The sequence below is a fragment of the Stegostoma tigrinum genome, chromosome 15 (genome assembly GCF_030684315.1).
Source record: "Stegostoma tigrinum isolate sSteTig4 chromosome 15, sSteTig4.hap1, whole genome shotgun sequence".
Classification (NCBI taxonomy): Eukaryota; Metazoa; Chordata; class Chondrichthyes; order Orectolobiformes; family Stegostomatidae; genus Stegostoma; species Stegostoma tigrinum.
Genome location: NC_081368.1, coordinates 27,680,413 through 27,697,363, shown reverse-complemented (window position 1 = coordinate 27,697,363; position 16,951 = coordinate 27,680,413).

The following is a 16,951-nucleotide window of genomic DNA, read 5'->3' as shown; positions in this document are numbered from 1 at the left end:
GGAAAGCTGACGTTTTGGGCCTGGGCCCTTCAGCCTTCCTGCTCCTCAGATGCTGCTTCGCCTGCTGTGTTCATCCAGCTCTACACTGTGTTATCTCAGATTCTCCTGCATCGGCAGTTCCTACTATCTCTCCTTCTGGAAACTGTTTGCAGCCTTCTTGCAGCCTGCCATTTAACCTATTTTTGTGCTGTCTGCAAATGTGGCAACGGTACATTCACTTTCTTCCTCCAAGTCATTAACATATAGCAAACATTTGCAGTCCCAGTCCTGATCCCTGTCGAAGCTCACTGGTTACAGGCTACCAACCTGAAAAGGAACCCCTTACTCCTTTCCTACTCATTAGCCAATTTATTATCCATGCCAACTTACTACCTCCAATACCGTGGGCTCTTATGATTTTTGTGTAGTACCTTGTCAAACACATTCTGGAAGTCTAAATACAATACATCTACAGGTTCCCCTCTATTCATTCTGGTTGAGACTTCCTCAAAAAAAGAGCTTTAATAGATTAGTCAGATATGTCTTCCCTGTCATGAAAATATGCTGGCTTGCTTAGATTCTGATTTTCCAAATGTTCTGCTAATACTCCCCTTATAATTGATTCCAATACTTTTCCAATAATAGATTTTTGTGTTATCAGCCTAGAGTAACCTGCATTTTGTTGCCTCCCTTTGTGAATAAGGGTTTCTCATTGCCACTTCTCAAAATCCTGTGGTACTTTTACAGAGTCCAAAGATTTTTGGAAAATTACAATTAATAAGTTGCTATATTCTTCAAGTTTTTTTTAATGGTTTTCCAATGCTGAAATCTAAAACATTCCCGCTCCTCCCAAAAGGTTTAAACACTCTCGTAAGTCAGTGCTAGGATTTTACAATTACATTTTCAGATTTGCAGACAACAATACATATTGTGAATCTGATTGCTGCAAGGAGACAAAATTTGCACTACCCAGTCCATGGAAGTATATTTACCATGTCTACAAGAATTAGAAGTACAATGTGTAAGTCACAACATATTTCACCAACTACAAAGGCAACTGTACATCTTTGGATGTGTCCATTAGATGTTCTTCTGACATCATGATTATTTGCCAGGAGACAGCAGCTTAACACAGTAAGGAAAGGATATGTGCGACACTAGCATCTTCTCAAATTAAAAAGAAACAAAAGAACTGCTGATGCTGGAAATCGGAAACAGACACAGAAATTTTTGGAAAACTCAGCAGGTTTGGAGAAGTTTCTGTGAAGAGAAATCAGAATTAACACTTTGTATCCAGTGAACCTGCTTCATAACAGGTTCACAAGCTGCTTGGACGATGTGCCACTGGATCCAAAATGGTAGCTCTGATTGCTCTCCACAGATGCTGCCAGACCTACTGAGTTTTTCCAACAATTTTTGTTTTTGTAACATCTTCTGAAATTTGCATAAAGATATGACAGCTACTTTTACAATTTTTGTTGTATCCAGACAGTTTATTGATGTTTTCATCTGACCTTTTGAAGTGCATGTTTCATCCATCCAGTGGTTTTTGTGATTTTGCATATTTCTTCTTTGTAAAGTCAAAGCTAGCTACAGCTATGATCAACAGTTGATGCCTTTTTTTTGGCTGATTTGAAATCTGGACATCAGAATACTCTGAATGCTGATATGCTGCTCCTGCCATGCTATTGACTTGATATCCATCCAGTGAGTTACATTTCATCCTTAATCACCATGCTCAGGTCTGCCATGACTCTGATCCTGAGTAAGAATATACCATGCCAGAATTCTAATCTGGTGAAGGGCATTTTTAATGTAATTCAAACAGGAGATGTGAGCTTCGTCGGCAGGACCAGCAATTATTGCACACTAGTAGCTACCTTTAAGAAGATGTTGGTAAGCTGCCTTCTTGAGCCATTGCAATGCATTTGTTGTAGATACGCCCACAATATGTTAGGATGGAAGTTCCAGGATCTTGATCCACTGACAGTGAAAGAACAGCAATGCACTTCCAAGTCAGGAGGCTGAGTGGCTTGGAGATGTGGCAGAGTCTGGAAACTCAGTTTTAGAATTCAAAACCTTGTGTTCAATAGCCTTCCTTGGCCTCAGCTTTTGTTCCAATATCTCAGCCAAATAATTTACATGCCATGACATCAGGAGATCCAAGGAAAAGAAAACTTCTGACATCAGTAGTAAAATAAGGCACTCTGCATGTGCTTCACATTATGTTGAATGCATTTTATAGAGTTTAAATAATACAGGAGATGTAAAAGATTTTCAGAAATAGCCGAAATTTTTATTTTCATTGTTAACGCTCCATGTGTGACATATTGGACAAAGCACAGTATACCATGAAATATAGTTGAGATTCTGTTCTTTGTTAATTTTAGCAAAATATAAATTGAGAATGATTCTAAAACAGCATTCTGTGTTTGAAAATTACAATGAAGTTTCTGCTAATATTTGTGAAGACTGGATTTCAAACAATGGTTGGCCATATGAGTAGCTTAATGACTCTGCAATATTATAATGTGTAATGAATAAAATAAAAAGAGTCACAAAGATTTCCAGCACAGAAAGAGGCTCTTCAGCCCATCTTGACCATGCTGATCATTAAGTACTTATCTACTCCAGACTCATTTTCCAGCACATGGCTCATCACCTTGTATTTAATGGTGCTTCTCGTGACCATCTAAATATCCTTTAAATGTTATGTCTCCTGTTTTTACCACCTTTTTAGGCAATACATTCCAGATATCCAGCATCCGCAGTGTGAAAGAATCCATTCCTTAAATCTCATCTAAACCTCCTTTCCTATAACTTTAAACTGTGCACTTTGGTTTTTGAACCCTCGACTAAATGAAGATGTTTCCTCTTATCTACTCTACCAATGCCCCTCATAATTTTGTACACCTCAATCAGATCGCTCCTCTGCTTTAAGGAAAACAATTCTCTCTCACCTAACCGAAACTGTCCGACAGACCTTCTTTATATTTTTACTTCTTACTGTCGGATTCAGGACTAAGACTGTCAGAAAGCTGACTCAGTGCTCAAAGGAATACAAATTTCTTCAATATCTGTTTTGCCGTAGGTTTATAATTTATGTCTAATTTTTCAGTTTCCTGGCTGTAGATTGTGAGAATACTGTGCAATCATACCCCCTGTTAAATATCTCTGAGGCATGTGCATGTAGATCTTCTCAAATCATTAGAAAGATGCTGTGATAGTAATTTTAGAAATAGACATCAGAAGGCTGCACAGCTTGTACAATGTCAGTGTGCACTGCTGGTTTTAGAGAACTGACCCTGCTGTTTGCTAATTGCATCTTTTTGCCCCTGAAGCAAAGTTAGAAGAAGTTGAAGAACTCACAGAAAATTTGACAGCAACCTTCACAACAAACATAAAAGAAAAAAGAAATAAAAGAGAGATGAAACACTAAACGTTTCCCTTGACTAAAATACTCTGCTGTGTTCCAATCCAAAATTCTTCAGTAAATATTAATGAAAAAGAAGGAAAATAGAGAAGGAAGCAAAAGCAAAAGCAAGAAATCAAAGAAGGAGGGAAGAAAGAATAAATATACACTTACAAAGTAGCAAAACGCAATTTAAAATTAATATTAATAATAGAATTATAGAGCCATGGGCCAATGGGTTGAGGAGTGGCAAATGGGATTTAATTTGAATAAATGTAAGGTATTGCAGTTTGGTAGAACAGACAATGGCTGGACTTATACAGTTAATGATAGGGCACTGTTTGTTGCTGTCCAACAGACAGACCTAATGGTAGCAAAGTCCCCTGGCCAGATGGGATTTATCTTAGGGTTCTCTGGGAAGTTAGGGATAAGATTGCAGAGCCTTTGGCTTTGATCTTTATGTCGTCATTGTCTACAGGAATAATGCCAGAAGACTGGGCGATAGCAAAAACTGTCCCCTTGTTCAAGAAGGGGAGTACAGACAACCCTAGTAATTATAGACCGGTGAGCCTTACTTCGGTTGTGGGTAAAGTGTTGGAAAGGATTATAAGAGATGGGATTTATAATCACCTAGCAAGGCATAATTTGATTAGGGATAGTCAACACAGTTTTGTGAAGGGTAGTTCTTGCCTCATAAACCTTATTGAGTTCTTTGAGAAGGTGACCAAACATGTGGATGAGGGTAAAGCGGTTGCTATGGTGTACATGGATTTTAGTAAAGTGTTTGATAAGGTTCCCCACGGTAGGCTATTGCAGAAAATACAGAAGCATGGGGTTGAGTGTGATTTAGTGGTTTGGATCAGAAATTGGCTAGCTGTAAGAAGAAGAGGGTGGTGGTTGATGGGAAATGTTCATTCTGGAGCTCAGTTACTAGTGGTATGCTGCAAGGATCTGTTTTGGGGCCATTGCTGTTTGTCATCTTTATAAGTGTCCTAGATGAGGGCATAGAAGGATGGGTTAGTAAATTTGCAGATGGCACTAAAGTCGGTGGAGTTATGCATAGCGCAGAAGGATGTTGCAGGCTGCAGAGAGACATAGATAAGCTGCAGAGCTGGGCTGAGAGGTGGCAAATGAAGTTTAATGCGGACAAGTGTGAGGTGATGCACTTTGGTAGGAGTAACCAGAAGGCAAAATACTGGGCTAATGGTAAGATTCTTAGTAGTGTGGATGAGCAGAGAGATCTCAGTGTCCATAGATCACTGAAAGTTGCCCCCAGGTTGATAGGGTTGTTAGGAAGGCATACAGTGTGTTAGGCTTTATTGGTAGAGGGTTTGCGTTTCGGAGCCATGAGGTCATGCTGCAACTGTACAAAACTCTGGTGCAGCCGCACTTGGAGTATTGCGTAGTTCTGATCGCCACATTATCGGAAGGATGTGGAAGCTTTGGAAAGGGTGCAGAGGAGATTTACTAGGATGTTGCCTGGTATGAAGGGAAGGTCTTATGAGGAAAGGCTGAGGGACATGAGGCTATTTTCATTAGAGAGAAGAAGGTTGCGAGGTCACTTAGTAGAGACATACAAGATGATCAGAAGATTGGATAGGGTGGACGGTGAGAGCCTTTTTCCTTGGATGGTGATTGCTAGCATGAGGGTACAAAGCTTTAAATTGAGGGGTGATAGATATAGGACAGATGTCAGAGGTAGGTTCTTTACTCGGAGAGTAGTAAGGGCGTAGAATGCCCTTCCTGCAACAGTAGTAGACTTTGAGGGCATTTAAATGGTCATTGGATAAACATATTTGTGATAATGGAATAGTGTAGGTTAAATGGGCTTCAGATTGGTTTCACAGGTCGGCTGAACATCGAGGGCCAAAAGGCCTGTACTGTGCTGTTATGTCCTATGTTCTATGTTCTATGTTCTACATGAGTCTTTGAAAGTTGCATTATTGGTAGTCAGAGTGGTTAAGGAAGTGTTTAGCATGCTTGCCTTTATTGCTCAGTCCATTGGGTATAAGATTTGTGACATCATGTTAAGGTTGTACAGGACATGTGTGAAGTCACTTTTGGAATACTGTGTACAGTTCTGATCATCCTGCTACAGGGAGGATTTAGTAAATTGGAGAGAGATCATAAAAGATCTACCAGGGTGTTATCACGACGAGAGGGATTGAGTTATAGGGAGAGGCTGGCTATGCCAGGACTATTTGCACTAGAGCGTGGGAGATTGATGGGTGACCTGATCGAGGTTTGTAAAATCATGAGGGGTACTGATAGGGTGAACAGCAAATGTCTTCTCCAGAGTATGGGAATTGAAAACCAGGGGGCATATTTTATGGTGAAAAGAGAAAGATTGAAAAGGGACCTGAGAGGCAACTTTTTCACGCAGAGGATGGTGTGGAATAAACTGCTGGAGGAAGTGATAGATGCAGGTACAGTTACAACATTTAAAAGACATTTGGATAGGTACATGAATGGGAAAACTTTAAAGGCATACGGGTCAAACACAGGCAAGTGGGACTAGCTCAGTTTGGGAAACATGGTCAGCATGAATGAGTTGGGCTGAAGGGTCTGTTTCTGTGCTGGATGAGTCTATATATAAATACACAGACTCAGTCATTTCAGTATCAATCCAAGGATGCACAGGAAGCCACATATTCCATAGCATACACATGAAATGTGGGTGCAAACTTAGCAGAATTGCTTGTGCTGTTTCCAAAGCACTCTAGTATGTTATTGTGCTGAAAGATTTTGAGAAGATTTGTAGTTCATGTCTACAACCTTGTGTTATTGTGTTGGCAGAATCTCAGGCCAACGTGATGTGCTGCGTATTAAGTTCCCTAATGATTAAATGCCTTCAGTACATTACATTGGCTTGATAAGCAAAAGAACTTTCCTCATTCCATGTCTTCTTATATTACCGAATCCTTGTTTTTTTTTATCTGCATTTTGTTTTGTAGACCTAGAATGAGAAGATCCTTCCTTCGGAGCAAAGATTATTGTATCAATTTTCAGGTAAATATGCCTACCTGGAAGTAATCCTGTAACAACCAAAAGATGCTTTGGAAATAATGTAAATGTTTCAAATTTGCTTGGAAAATAGGATGTCTTCTCTTCATTTAAACTTATTTCATTAATTCTCCAAATTGTTCAAGGAAAACCATCAGAAGCTAAAATTGTGTTGTAATGCTACAAATAGCTCCAGCTGTTAGAGGACTCATAGGGTTAAAGCAGGGAAATATTGATTTCCTTTCTTCTCCTTCTTTTCCATAAGAGAAGGCATTAGCCAACTAATAGCTGAAGACAGCAGACCTGTAAAGCGATAGCAAGCAAACAGGGGAATATCGAAAAATCTAGTTTTCGCGGATGTCTATGATTAATCATTAATCCAAATTTTATTATATGACAAAGGCAATGCAACATGAGATGTCATGAAATGAACTAGAAATGCATGTTGAATAATTGACAAGATCAAGGCATTCAAAAAACAACTAAAGGGATTTGATTGACAATGTGATTCTAATAATTTACATTACATTCAGCTATTTTGTGAACAATATTGCAAGCAGAAAGGTTTCAAGCACATATTGTTGTCTGACACAAAGCATGAAATGGAATAAAAAGACTTGTTCAATCTACATATATTCCATTTGTCTTCATAAAGCACATACTAAATGAAGCACATACTCAAAAGTCCCTCACTCTAACATTGTGGGATAGTCATACGGTTGAAGTTGACTTATTAAATGTTGTTTCATTATACATTGTTCAGCATAAGTAATTTGGCTATTCAGTAAGCATTGCTGACCTGATCTAACTGGTATTGTGCTTAGAATAAAGAGTGTAGGCTGCATGCATCAGCACAATGAAATGAAGGATTATGACAAGCTCGGGACATTGGAGGACTGTGGCATAATCTAGATCACTGACTGTTAATATATGTTGAGAGAAGAACCATTCCATTCGAGACACTTTTTTCAAAATATGGGCAATTCTCAAAGCGTCAGACTAAATAAACAGCGGATTAATCTGCATATTCTACCTCATTTTAACTCTGCAAATTTATTGCTCTGGTCAGGTATCCTTCAATCTGACCTGCAAAGCAAGCATATTTAAAGAACTGTCTTGCTCCTGCCTGTGAGTTCTCTTGGCTACTAGCCAGGCATCACTTCACCATTAGCATTCCCTCCATGTGTGCAACCAACTTTTAAACTAAAATACTTGAAGGTCACCAAAAAAGCAGACAGCAATTAGAATTGTTCACAATCCATAGATCCTTTTGCTCAGACTAAGTGATGAACAATAAAACCATAGGTTTATAAATTTGGGCATTGGCATCATTACCAACTAGCCCCAGTTAGGTAGCAATAAGTCGAAAAATGGTGCCTGCCATTTTTGAGAAGGAAAACAATTGTGTTATATTGCATTTTGAGAGATCATACTGAGAATTTAGAAAAATGTGAGTGTGCAATTTGTTGCTATGAGGACGCTGCCACCATTGTTTTCTCCTTGATGGAATCTAAGAGCTTATTTGGTCTACAATCGGAGGGAATCAACCATGAATGAGTCTTAATGAGAAGAGTTAACAAGAAGAAGAATGACCAGACTTATTATCTTAACAAGACAGAGTTTATTGCATGATAGCAATTAGCTACAAGTTAGGTGGACAGTGTTAAAAAGACAAATGAAAACAGAAATTACTGGAGAAACTCAGCATGTCTGGTGGCATCTCCTGAGAGAAAGCAGTGTTAAAGTTTAGGCTACAATGACCCTTCTTTAGAATTATAAGTAGCTAGGAAAAGAAGGTACATATGTTGAAGGTTTGGGGGTGTGGGTATGAAAGGAAGAGTAAGCAACGGAGCCCAGGGAGACACAAAGACAGTTGGCAGACAATGGGATGGAGAATAGTAAACCAGGATGAAAGAAAAGCCAATAATGGGGCCCATACACGAATGGAAATGGGTTGTCTATGTTGAAAGCAGCCTACGTATTGACAGAGACAAGGACGTGGAGTTGAGTAAAGGACTTGAAAGAAGGTTTTCAGGTTCTAAGATTATTTAATAAAAACTGAAAGAATGCAGATGCTGTAAATCAGGAACAAAAAACAGAAGTTGTTGGAAAAGCTTAGCAGGTCTGGCATCATCTGTGAAGTAAAAAATCAGAGATAACATTTCGGGCCCAGTGACCCTTCCACAGGACTGAATGAGCTACAATCAGTACCAAAATCGGACCCAAACATTAACTCTGATTTTTTTTTTCTTCACAGGTGCTGCCAGACCTGCTGAGCTCTTCCAGCAACCTCTATTTTTATTTCTAAAATTATTGAATTCACCCATCTCATTTTCACTTGGGGATACTGCAGCCTTCAGAACTCAGTGTTGAGTTCAAGATTGTTCTTCATCTGTTGAAGGCTTATTAATTGTTTTTCACCACTTGATACTGGTAAACCCTAAAGATTAGTATTACAAGAAAGGTTGGTGGTAGCGCATCTACATAATGAGTATTCTCGCAGTGCCAGCTTTGGGAATAAATACAAACATAGTTGACAATGGCTTGGAGCGCTGTCAAGAATGAAGAAAAGTCATGCACTGCAAAGAATCCACACAACCTGAAGAGAGAAATAAACAAATTCTATGAAAAAAGTGTGTTTTTTTCAAAACTTCAGCAACTGTTAAAACATGCACAAATCCAGTAAGCTCCTGAAGCAACAACTGTAGTCAAGAGACTGCATCTCAGAGCTGGAGAAACTTCAACAGCAGTAAATCTTCCTCGGAAGCTTAAATTAGCCAAAACCAGTGAAAAGTGTTAAAGATTTGTGAGCACCTGAGAGAAACTCACTGAAGCCACAAGAACAAAAATCTGAGTCACAATCCAGGAAAGAAAACAATCAATATCAGGTTTCAAAACTGTGTTTAGTCCCTTAAAGGTGTACATAGTTTTACATCAAAATTCTGTATTGGGAAGTTTGAAAAAGATAACATGTGTTATCTTTATTAAAACAAACCTTTTTGCACAAGAATAATTAGAAGCTGCAGAAAAATCTATTCAAAAGTCGACTAATTTTGTTAACAATTTTTTCAAGGTGGCAACATCAGAGTTTAGTATTAAATAGTAAAGGCAGAAAAAGATTTTTTGAGTATTAATAATTTTGAAGCTTATTTTATTGAACAAAGGATGTTAGTTGAAGGCACCTGAATGTGGAAAATGCCATATTTTGGGGGAGAGAAGAATACTTGGGAAATAAAAGCCAATACTTCATAACGAGTATTGTTAGAAAAATATTTTGGACTCCCGAAACATACTTCTATTTGAATATGGATTGATGGATGATGACATTCGTGCTTTAGAACAAAGATGACAGCAATTCCCAGGGGAAATAGGTGACCATCTGAAACGGAGATTGTAGGAACTGCAGATGCTGGACAATCTGAGATAACAAGGTCCATTTCTGAAGAAGGGTCTAGACCCTAAACATCAGTCTTCCTGCTCCTCTGATGCTGCTTGGCCTGCTGTGTTCATCCAGCTGTACACCTTGTTATCTCTGACCATCTGAAACAGACACGACTGAGCATTCAACTTAGTTCAAGCATAATTCAAAAGTGAGTATCACTGTATCATCTGACAAAATACGTTGGTTAGAAAATATAATGTCACTGCCTGCTCATCTGACGTTACATGGAGCAACACCCAAGATTAAAAATACTAGGATTTTCTTTAAGACATTCAGGTCATAAGCTCACAGAATTTGCTTACATCATTCTGAACCAGAAGAATTCACTTCTGAACAGGAAGCTGTCTTTTGCCTTAAAAAATCTTGAAATTTGAGGAAGGATTCCAACCATCCAAAACATGGCTCCATTTAACAACTGAACATTTGGACTCAATAAGAAGACTTCACTGGTCTCAACAGAATGCTGGCTGAACTCAAAAAGAAGCACATACCAACTGAGATCAGTTATGTTAATGTATAAACAACGGTTTCACATTACTAATATTGAAAAGCTACCCATTTCCCTGTGCTAAAAGAACTGTTTTTATTTCTTCTTCAACATATAGAAACGTCTTTTCACCCCACTACGAAGCCTCTTCTAAGGATGTTTACCTTGAAGAAGTTACCATCCTCCCTCCAGAAAGATCTCAGTGTATCTGTCTCCTACTGCAACCCTCTTGTAATCTCTTCGGCCCTGAAACTGCTTGGCCGTGCCCTGAAGCAAACCAGGTATTACAGCCACATTGTCTTTTTGAGTGCCTACCTATGGAACCGGATCATCCCCAATGGACTACAGTCTACATTTAAGCCTTCCCAAATTGGCCCCAACCGTGACGATTGCTACATTCAGAACATTGATACCCTTCAGCAACATTTCTCCCTGTGACTCCTGAAACACACACTCGCAGCAATACACCAGCATCTCCTGATACTACTATAAGCCCACCCCAAATCAGAGCCTCCATCTCCGAGACCTGCAGAGGAACTCTCCTGTTTTTTATTCTTCGTAAGATTCACAATCCGAACTCTCAATTCTACTCGGCTTCAATGGACACTAAAAACCAAAAGTACGTTAAACCTACTGTTGCCTACCGCCCTACCCAGGACATCCCCACCATGTACCCCCTGCCACTGACCATGTGGCCACCACCATTGGCCATGTGGGCACCTTCGGAGCACCCGTGGATTCCATGGATGACGTCACATCCACCTCTGGCCGGTACGCCACTTCTGATACAGCGAATGCCATTGATGCTGCTGCTGATGCTGCCGCTTCCGTTTCTGAGGCTGACACCACAGACATTGAGGACGCCAATGACACCAACATCCAGGATTTACCAGCCAAAGCCACTCCGCCCACCACCGACATCACCTTGCCCACTGCCAACGCCGGTCTGCCTACCATCGACTCCAACGATGCTGTGCCCACCACCTCCACAGCCAGCAGCTCCAGAGAGGACAGTAGCACCCAACCTTGCTGGGCCTTCACCATCCCCCCAGACCTCCCCCTTACTGAGGACGAATGGTCAGTCCTCAGTAAAGGACTCACCTTTGTCCCTCTTCATCCAAACATCGACAAATACCGGTCACGCTTGGACGTTGAACAGTTTTTCTGCCGCCTGTGCACTTATTTCCTTAACCGTGAGCCTAACCCTCCCTCTACTGACCCCTTCTCCTGCATCCAACACACCCCCTCCTCCTGAACACCACCCCAAGGCCTCCTACCCTCCCTCAACCTCTTTATCTCCAATTGCCGTTGCGACATCGATCGCCTCAACCTCTCTACGCCCTCACTCACTCCAACCTCCCCCCCACAGAACATGCAGTCCTCCACTCCATCTGCTCCAATCACCACTTCACCATAAAACCCGCAGACAAGGGAGGCGCAGTTGTGGTATGGCGCATTGACCTCTACATCGCTGAAGCCAGACATCAGCTCTCTGACACCTCCTCCTACCACCCCCTGGATCATGACCCCACCTCCGAGCACCAAAACATCATTTCCCAAACCATCCACAACCTGATCATCTCAGGTGACCTCCCACCCAGAGCCTCCAACCTCATTGTTCCCCAACCCTGCACCGCCCGCTTCTATCTCCTTCCCAAAATCCAAAAACCTGACTGCCCTGGTCGATCCATCGTCTCCGCCTGTTTCTGCCCCACTGAACTTATCTCCACCTATCTCAACTCCATTTTCTCCCCCTTGGTCCAGGAACTCCCTACCCACGTCAGTGACACCACCCGCACCCTCCACCTGCTCCAAAACTTCTGAGTCCCTCGTCCCCGATATCTCATCTTTACCATGGACGTCCAGTCCCTATACACCTGCATTCCCCATACAAATGGCCTACAGGCCCTCCGCTTCTTCCTGTCCAGCAGGCCAGACCAGTCCCCCTCCACTGACACCCTCATCAGCTTAGTCGAACTTGGCCTCACCCTCAACAACTTCTCTTTCAATTCCTCCCACTTCCTACAGACAAAGGGGGTGGCCATGGATACCCACATGGGCCCAAGCTATGCCTGCCTCTTTGTAGGTTATGTGGAACAATCCATCTTCTACAGCTACACTAGTCCTATGCCCCACCTCTTCCTCTGTTACATTGATGACTGTATCGGCACTGCCACATGCTCCCACGAGGAGCTCAAACAGTTCATCCACTTCACCAACACCTTCCACCCCAATCTTAAGTTGGACTATCTCCAATGCATCCCTCACTTTCCTGGACCTCTCTGTCTGCGTCTCTGGCATCCACCTGGAAAACGATATCTATTTCAAGCCTACCGGTTCCCACAGCTACCTAGAATACACCTCCACTCACCCACCTTCCTGCAAAAAGGCCATCCCCTATTCCCAATTCCTTTGTCTCCGCTGAATCTGCTCTCAAGAGGAGGCATTCCACTCCCAGATGTCCTCGTTTTTCAAGGGACGCAACTTCTCCTGCACAGTGGTCGAAAATGCCCTCGACCGTGTCTCACATATTTCCTACAACTCATCCCTCACACCCCCTCCCTACAATAACAACCAAAACAGAATCCCCCTCATCCTCACATGGCACCCCACCAACCTCCAGATTCGACGCATCATCTTCCGACACTTCTGCCATCTGCAATCTGACCCCACTACGAAAAACATTTTTCCTTCTCCACACTTATCTGCTTTCCGGAGGGACCACTCTCTCCATGACTCCCTTGTCCACTCCACACTCCCCATTAGCCCCACCACACCCGGCACTTTCCCCTGCAACTGCAGGAAGTGCTACACCTGCCCCTACGCCTCCCCCTCACCCCCACCCCAGGCCCTAAGAAGACCTTCCACATAAACAGATGTTCAACTGCACATCTGCTAATCCGTTGTTTCCGCTGCTCCCGTTGTGGCTTCCTCTACATTGGGGAAACCAAGCAAAGCTTGGGGGCTACTTTGTGGAACACCTATGCACAGTTTGCAACAAACAACTGCACCTCCCAGTTTCAAACCATTTCAACTCCCCCTCCCACTCCTTGGACAACATGTCCATCCTGGGTCCCCTGCAGTGCCACAATGATGCCACCTGAAGGCTGCAGGAACAGCATCGCATATTTTCCTTGGGAACGCAGCAGCCCAAGTGTATCAATGTGGACTTCACAAGCTTCAAAATCTCCCCTCCCCCGACCGCATCCCAAAACCAGCCCAGCTCTTCCCCGCCTCCCTAACCATTCCTCCCACCTCAAGCCCCAACTCTATATCCTACCCAGTAGCGTCACCCCACCTCCTCGACCCGTCCATCCTCCCCAGACTGACCTATCCCCTCCCTAACTCCCCACCTACATTCAGCTTTACTGGCTCCATCCCCACCTTTTTGACCTGTCTGTCTCCTCCCCACTATCTTCTCCTCCATCCATCTACTATCTGCCTCGCCCTCTCTCTCCCTATTTATTTCAGAAAATCCTTCCCATCCCCCATTTCTGAAGAAGGGTCTCGACACAAAATGCTAGCTTTCCTGCTCCTCTGATGCTGCTTGGCCCGCTGTGTTCATCCAGCTTCACACCTTGTTATCTCAGAAGCATCTTCAGGACTTGATTTCCAGAAAACTCTAGTAAAACCACCAATCTGAAACTATTGCTCTACTCTTAATATAAACAGTCTGAGAGTATAACTGTTCAGAGAAGAGATTGTCAACACTGTGCTGCCAGTGCCACCGATAACAGGAAAAGCAAATAAAATGCGGACCTCAGATAAGAGAATGCGTCATTGCATAATATCTTTCCTGAAATCTATGTTGTGACAAAGTCAAAATAAGAAATCTTCTTTTATCAAATCATTGTCTTCCATTACATAGTTCAAGGAAACTAACAATAACAATATCAAACAAACATGTTCAGCAAAAGACATTTTAGAAATAAAAGACCTGTCAGAGGCACAGAATGACAAAGAGTGACATCCAAGTAAATTATCCTGAAGCAAAGAACCACTTACTCATCCCTACCAAGAAGTATTTGTTATGTGAGAGGCTTGAGGGGGATGAGCAAATAATAATGTAAAGCCTGATGTATTTGTTTAACTGTATAATGGGCACTATGAAGCTGTAGTGTTCATGCTGGGAGAGCAGGGAAGGCAGTTGAAGACACAGGTTAATGCCATGTGTCTCCCAGTGGGGAACAGAGGGAATAGCTGATGGAGTGGTGTGAGATAAAAGGGAACATGGAGGGTCTAGGAGGTATCAGGCCACCAGGCAGACCTTGGCAGTGACAGCGATCATAATAAGTTATGTTCTCTGACATTGTTTCCCTTTATCCAAATTGAAATGCAACTGGAAAATGTCTGGGACAGCATCCAGGGCAGGCAGAATCAGAATCATTTTGATGGGTGAATGCGCTGGGCTCAGATCTGATGCACACTACAGCGTAGAAGGGCCAAATACATGAAGCATGTTAGTAGGTAGGGTGGCATATTGGTCAACACTACTGCCTCACAGCACCAGACCTGGGTTCAATCCCACCCTCAGGTAATCATGTGTGTAGAGTTTTCACATTCTCCCCATCTCTCTGTAGGTTTTCTTTGGGTGCTCTGGTTTCTTCTCACAGTCCAAAGATGCGCAAGTTAGATAGATTGGCCCTGGGGAATATTGGGTGGGCTGCACTTCAGAGATTTGGTATGGGCTGAATGGCCTGCTTCCACCTTCTAGGGATTCCATGAAAAAGGCAAGCTTTTGAAGTTTTCTTCCCTGAATTTGCTTGTAGTCCATAGTTTCTGACGTTAGTCATCTCCAGACTCTGAGTGTTCTGGTCCATGACGGGGACTTGCCCTCACTATTATAGAAGAATCAGCGTTGGCTATCAATAGAGCAGCCATGACAGGCTGTGATTAATGGTGGGAACAAAACTATGGAGGATGCTAATATGCTCCTACCCATAATACTTTCTCACATTCTGCTTTGACATGACTAGTCCACAGTCAGTTTGAATTTAACTACTAAATATATAGGGTGATTAATGTCTGGAATTAACAGTCCAGAGAAAAAGTGGAATCCAAAACATAAGGAAGAGACAAATGGATATTAGAGTGAAGAAGTAATAGTTATTTTTTATTGCTAGGTGAGATATATAATCTTTTCTGATCCTATAAAAAATCCCATTTAGTAGAGGATGTCATCGCCAGACATCAGAGACCCAGCGCCAGATTTTCATCTTCAAGGTAAAAATCACAATCTTCCTCAGCATGACATTGACTGCCCACCACACAATCATCCAGAGGAAGTGGGACCAGTTGAAAATGCAGACTTAAGCCTCAGCAGGCAGGCTAAGCAATAAGTGAAGGTTATTATAGCAAGGCTGTCAGGCTACAGGCTTGCCTGAGTTTGGTGAGACACTAGACGGCACAAAGGCACAGTGGTTAGCATTGATTTCTGACTGCACCAGGGACTTAGGTTTGATTCTAACCTTGGGTGACTGTCTGTGAGGAGTTTGCATATTCTCCCCCATGTCTACGTGGGCTTCTGCCAGGTGCTCTGGTTTCCTCCTACAGTCCAAAGATGTGCAGGTTAGTTGGATTGACAATGGTAAATTACCCAGTAGTGAGGGATATGCAGGTCAGGTGAGTTAGCCATGGTAAATGTAGGGATTCAGGGATGGGTTAAGGAACAGGATTGGGTGCGATGCTCCTCGGAGGGTTAGTGCAGACTCGATAGGTGACTAGCCTCTTTCTGCCTTGTAGGGATTCTAATATTTTATAACATAGTTATATTCATGGCTGTTGGACACCTAGCCATTGGTCAGTATTGCCTTACCCAAACTCATCCTTGGAGCTCAGTCTAGCATTCATAACAAGGCTATTTGGAAATTGTATCAAGAGAACTAAAGTGAACAGATGAAGAAACATCTGCTTTCCCAAATAGTCTCGTTATGAATGCTTGGCTCAGTTTCACATAAGACTGAAAGAAATCAATCCTGCTGTGGCTGGCTCAGAAAACGTGAAGGGGTTGTTAGAGTTGAGAAGGTTGAGTTTTGTTGATATTCTTTTGAGATTGCAACAAGTTTATCTTTCTCAGAAATGATTTTTTTTTCAAAATCCTGTAAGCTTATTTGACAAAATTAAGAGTTGAGAGAATTGACAGCATCTTCAATGGGGTTGTCTTTTTCTGTATTTGATTGACAGTTCTATGAAACATATGCAATATTTTCAGCGGGATTTTAGAGTGGCTGATCGTTTGAAGATTTGCCAGCATTATTCAGAATCACAGCGCTGTTACAGCCCAGAAGGATGTTCTCACATCCATCATACATGCACCAAATTAGATGGCTCAAAGTATACAAATTCAAAAAACACGGGTTTAAATACACAGAAACACATATTATCATACAATGCCCAAACACCATTCAAATTTATCTGTCAAACAATTCCTAACTCCTGACGAGGAGCTCCCCCCACAGTTCACAACTCTCTGAGGAGCCATGAAACAAAGCTGACCCAACTCCATCAACATTGCAGTGTCCACTTCTGCAACATAGTCTTCAGGATTGGGAAATCCTGGATGCAGCCTGTGTCCCTGCACCCTTCTTCCACGCTGGCAACAATTGCCAGAAATGGGAATGGGACAAGA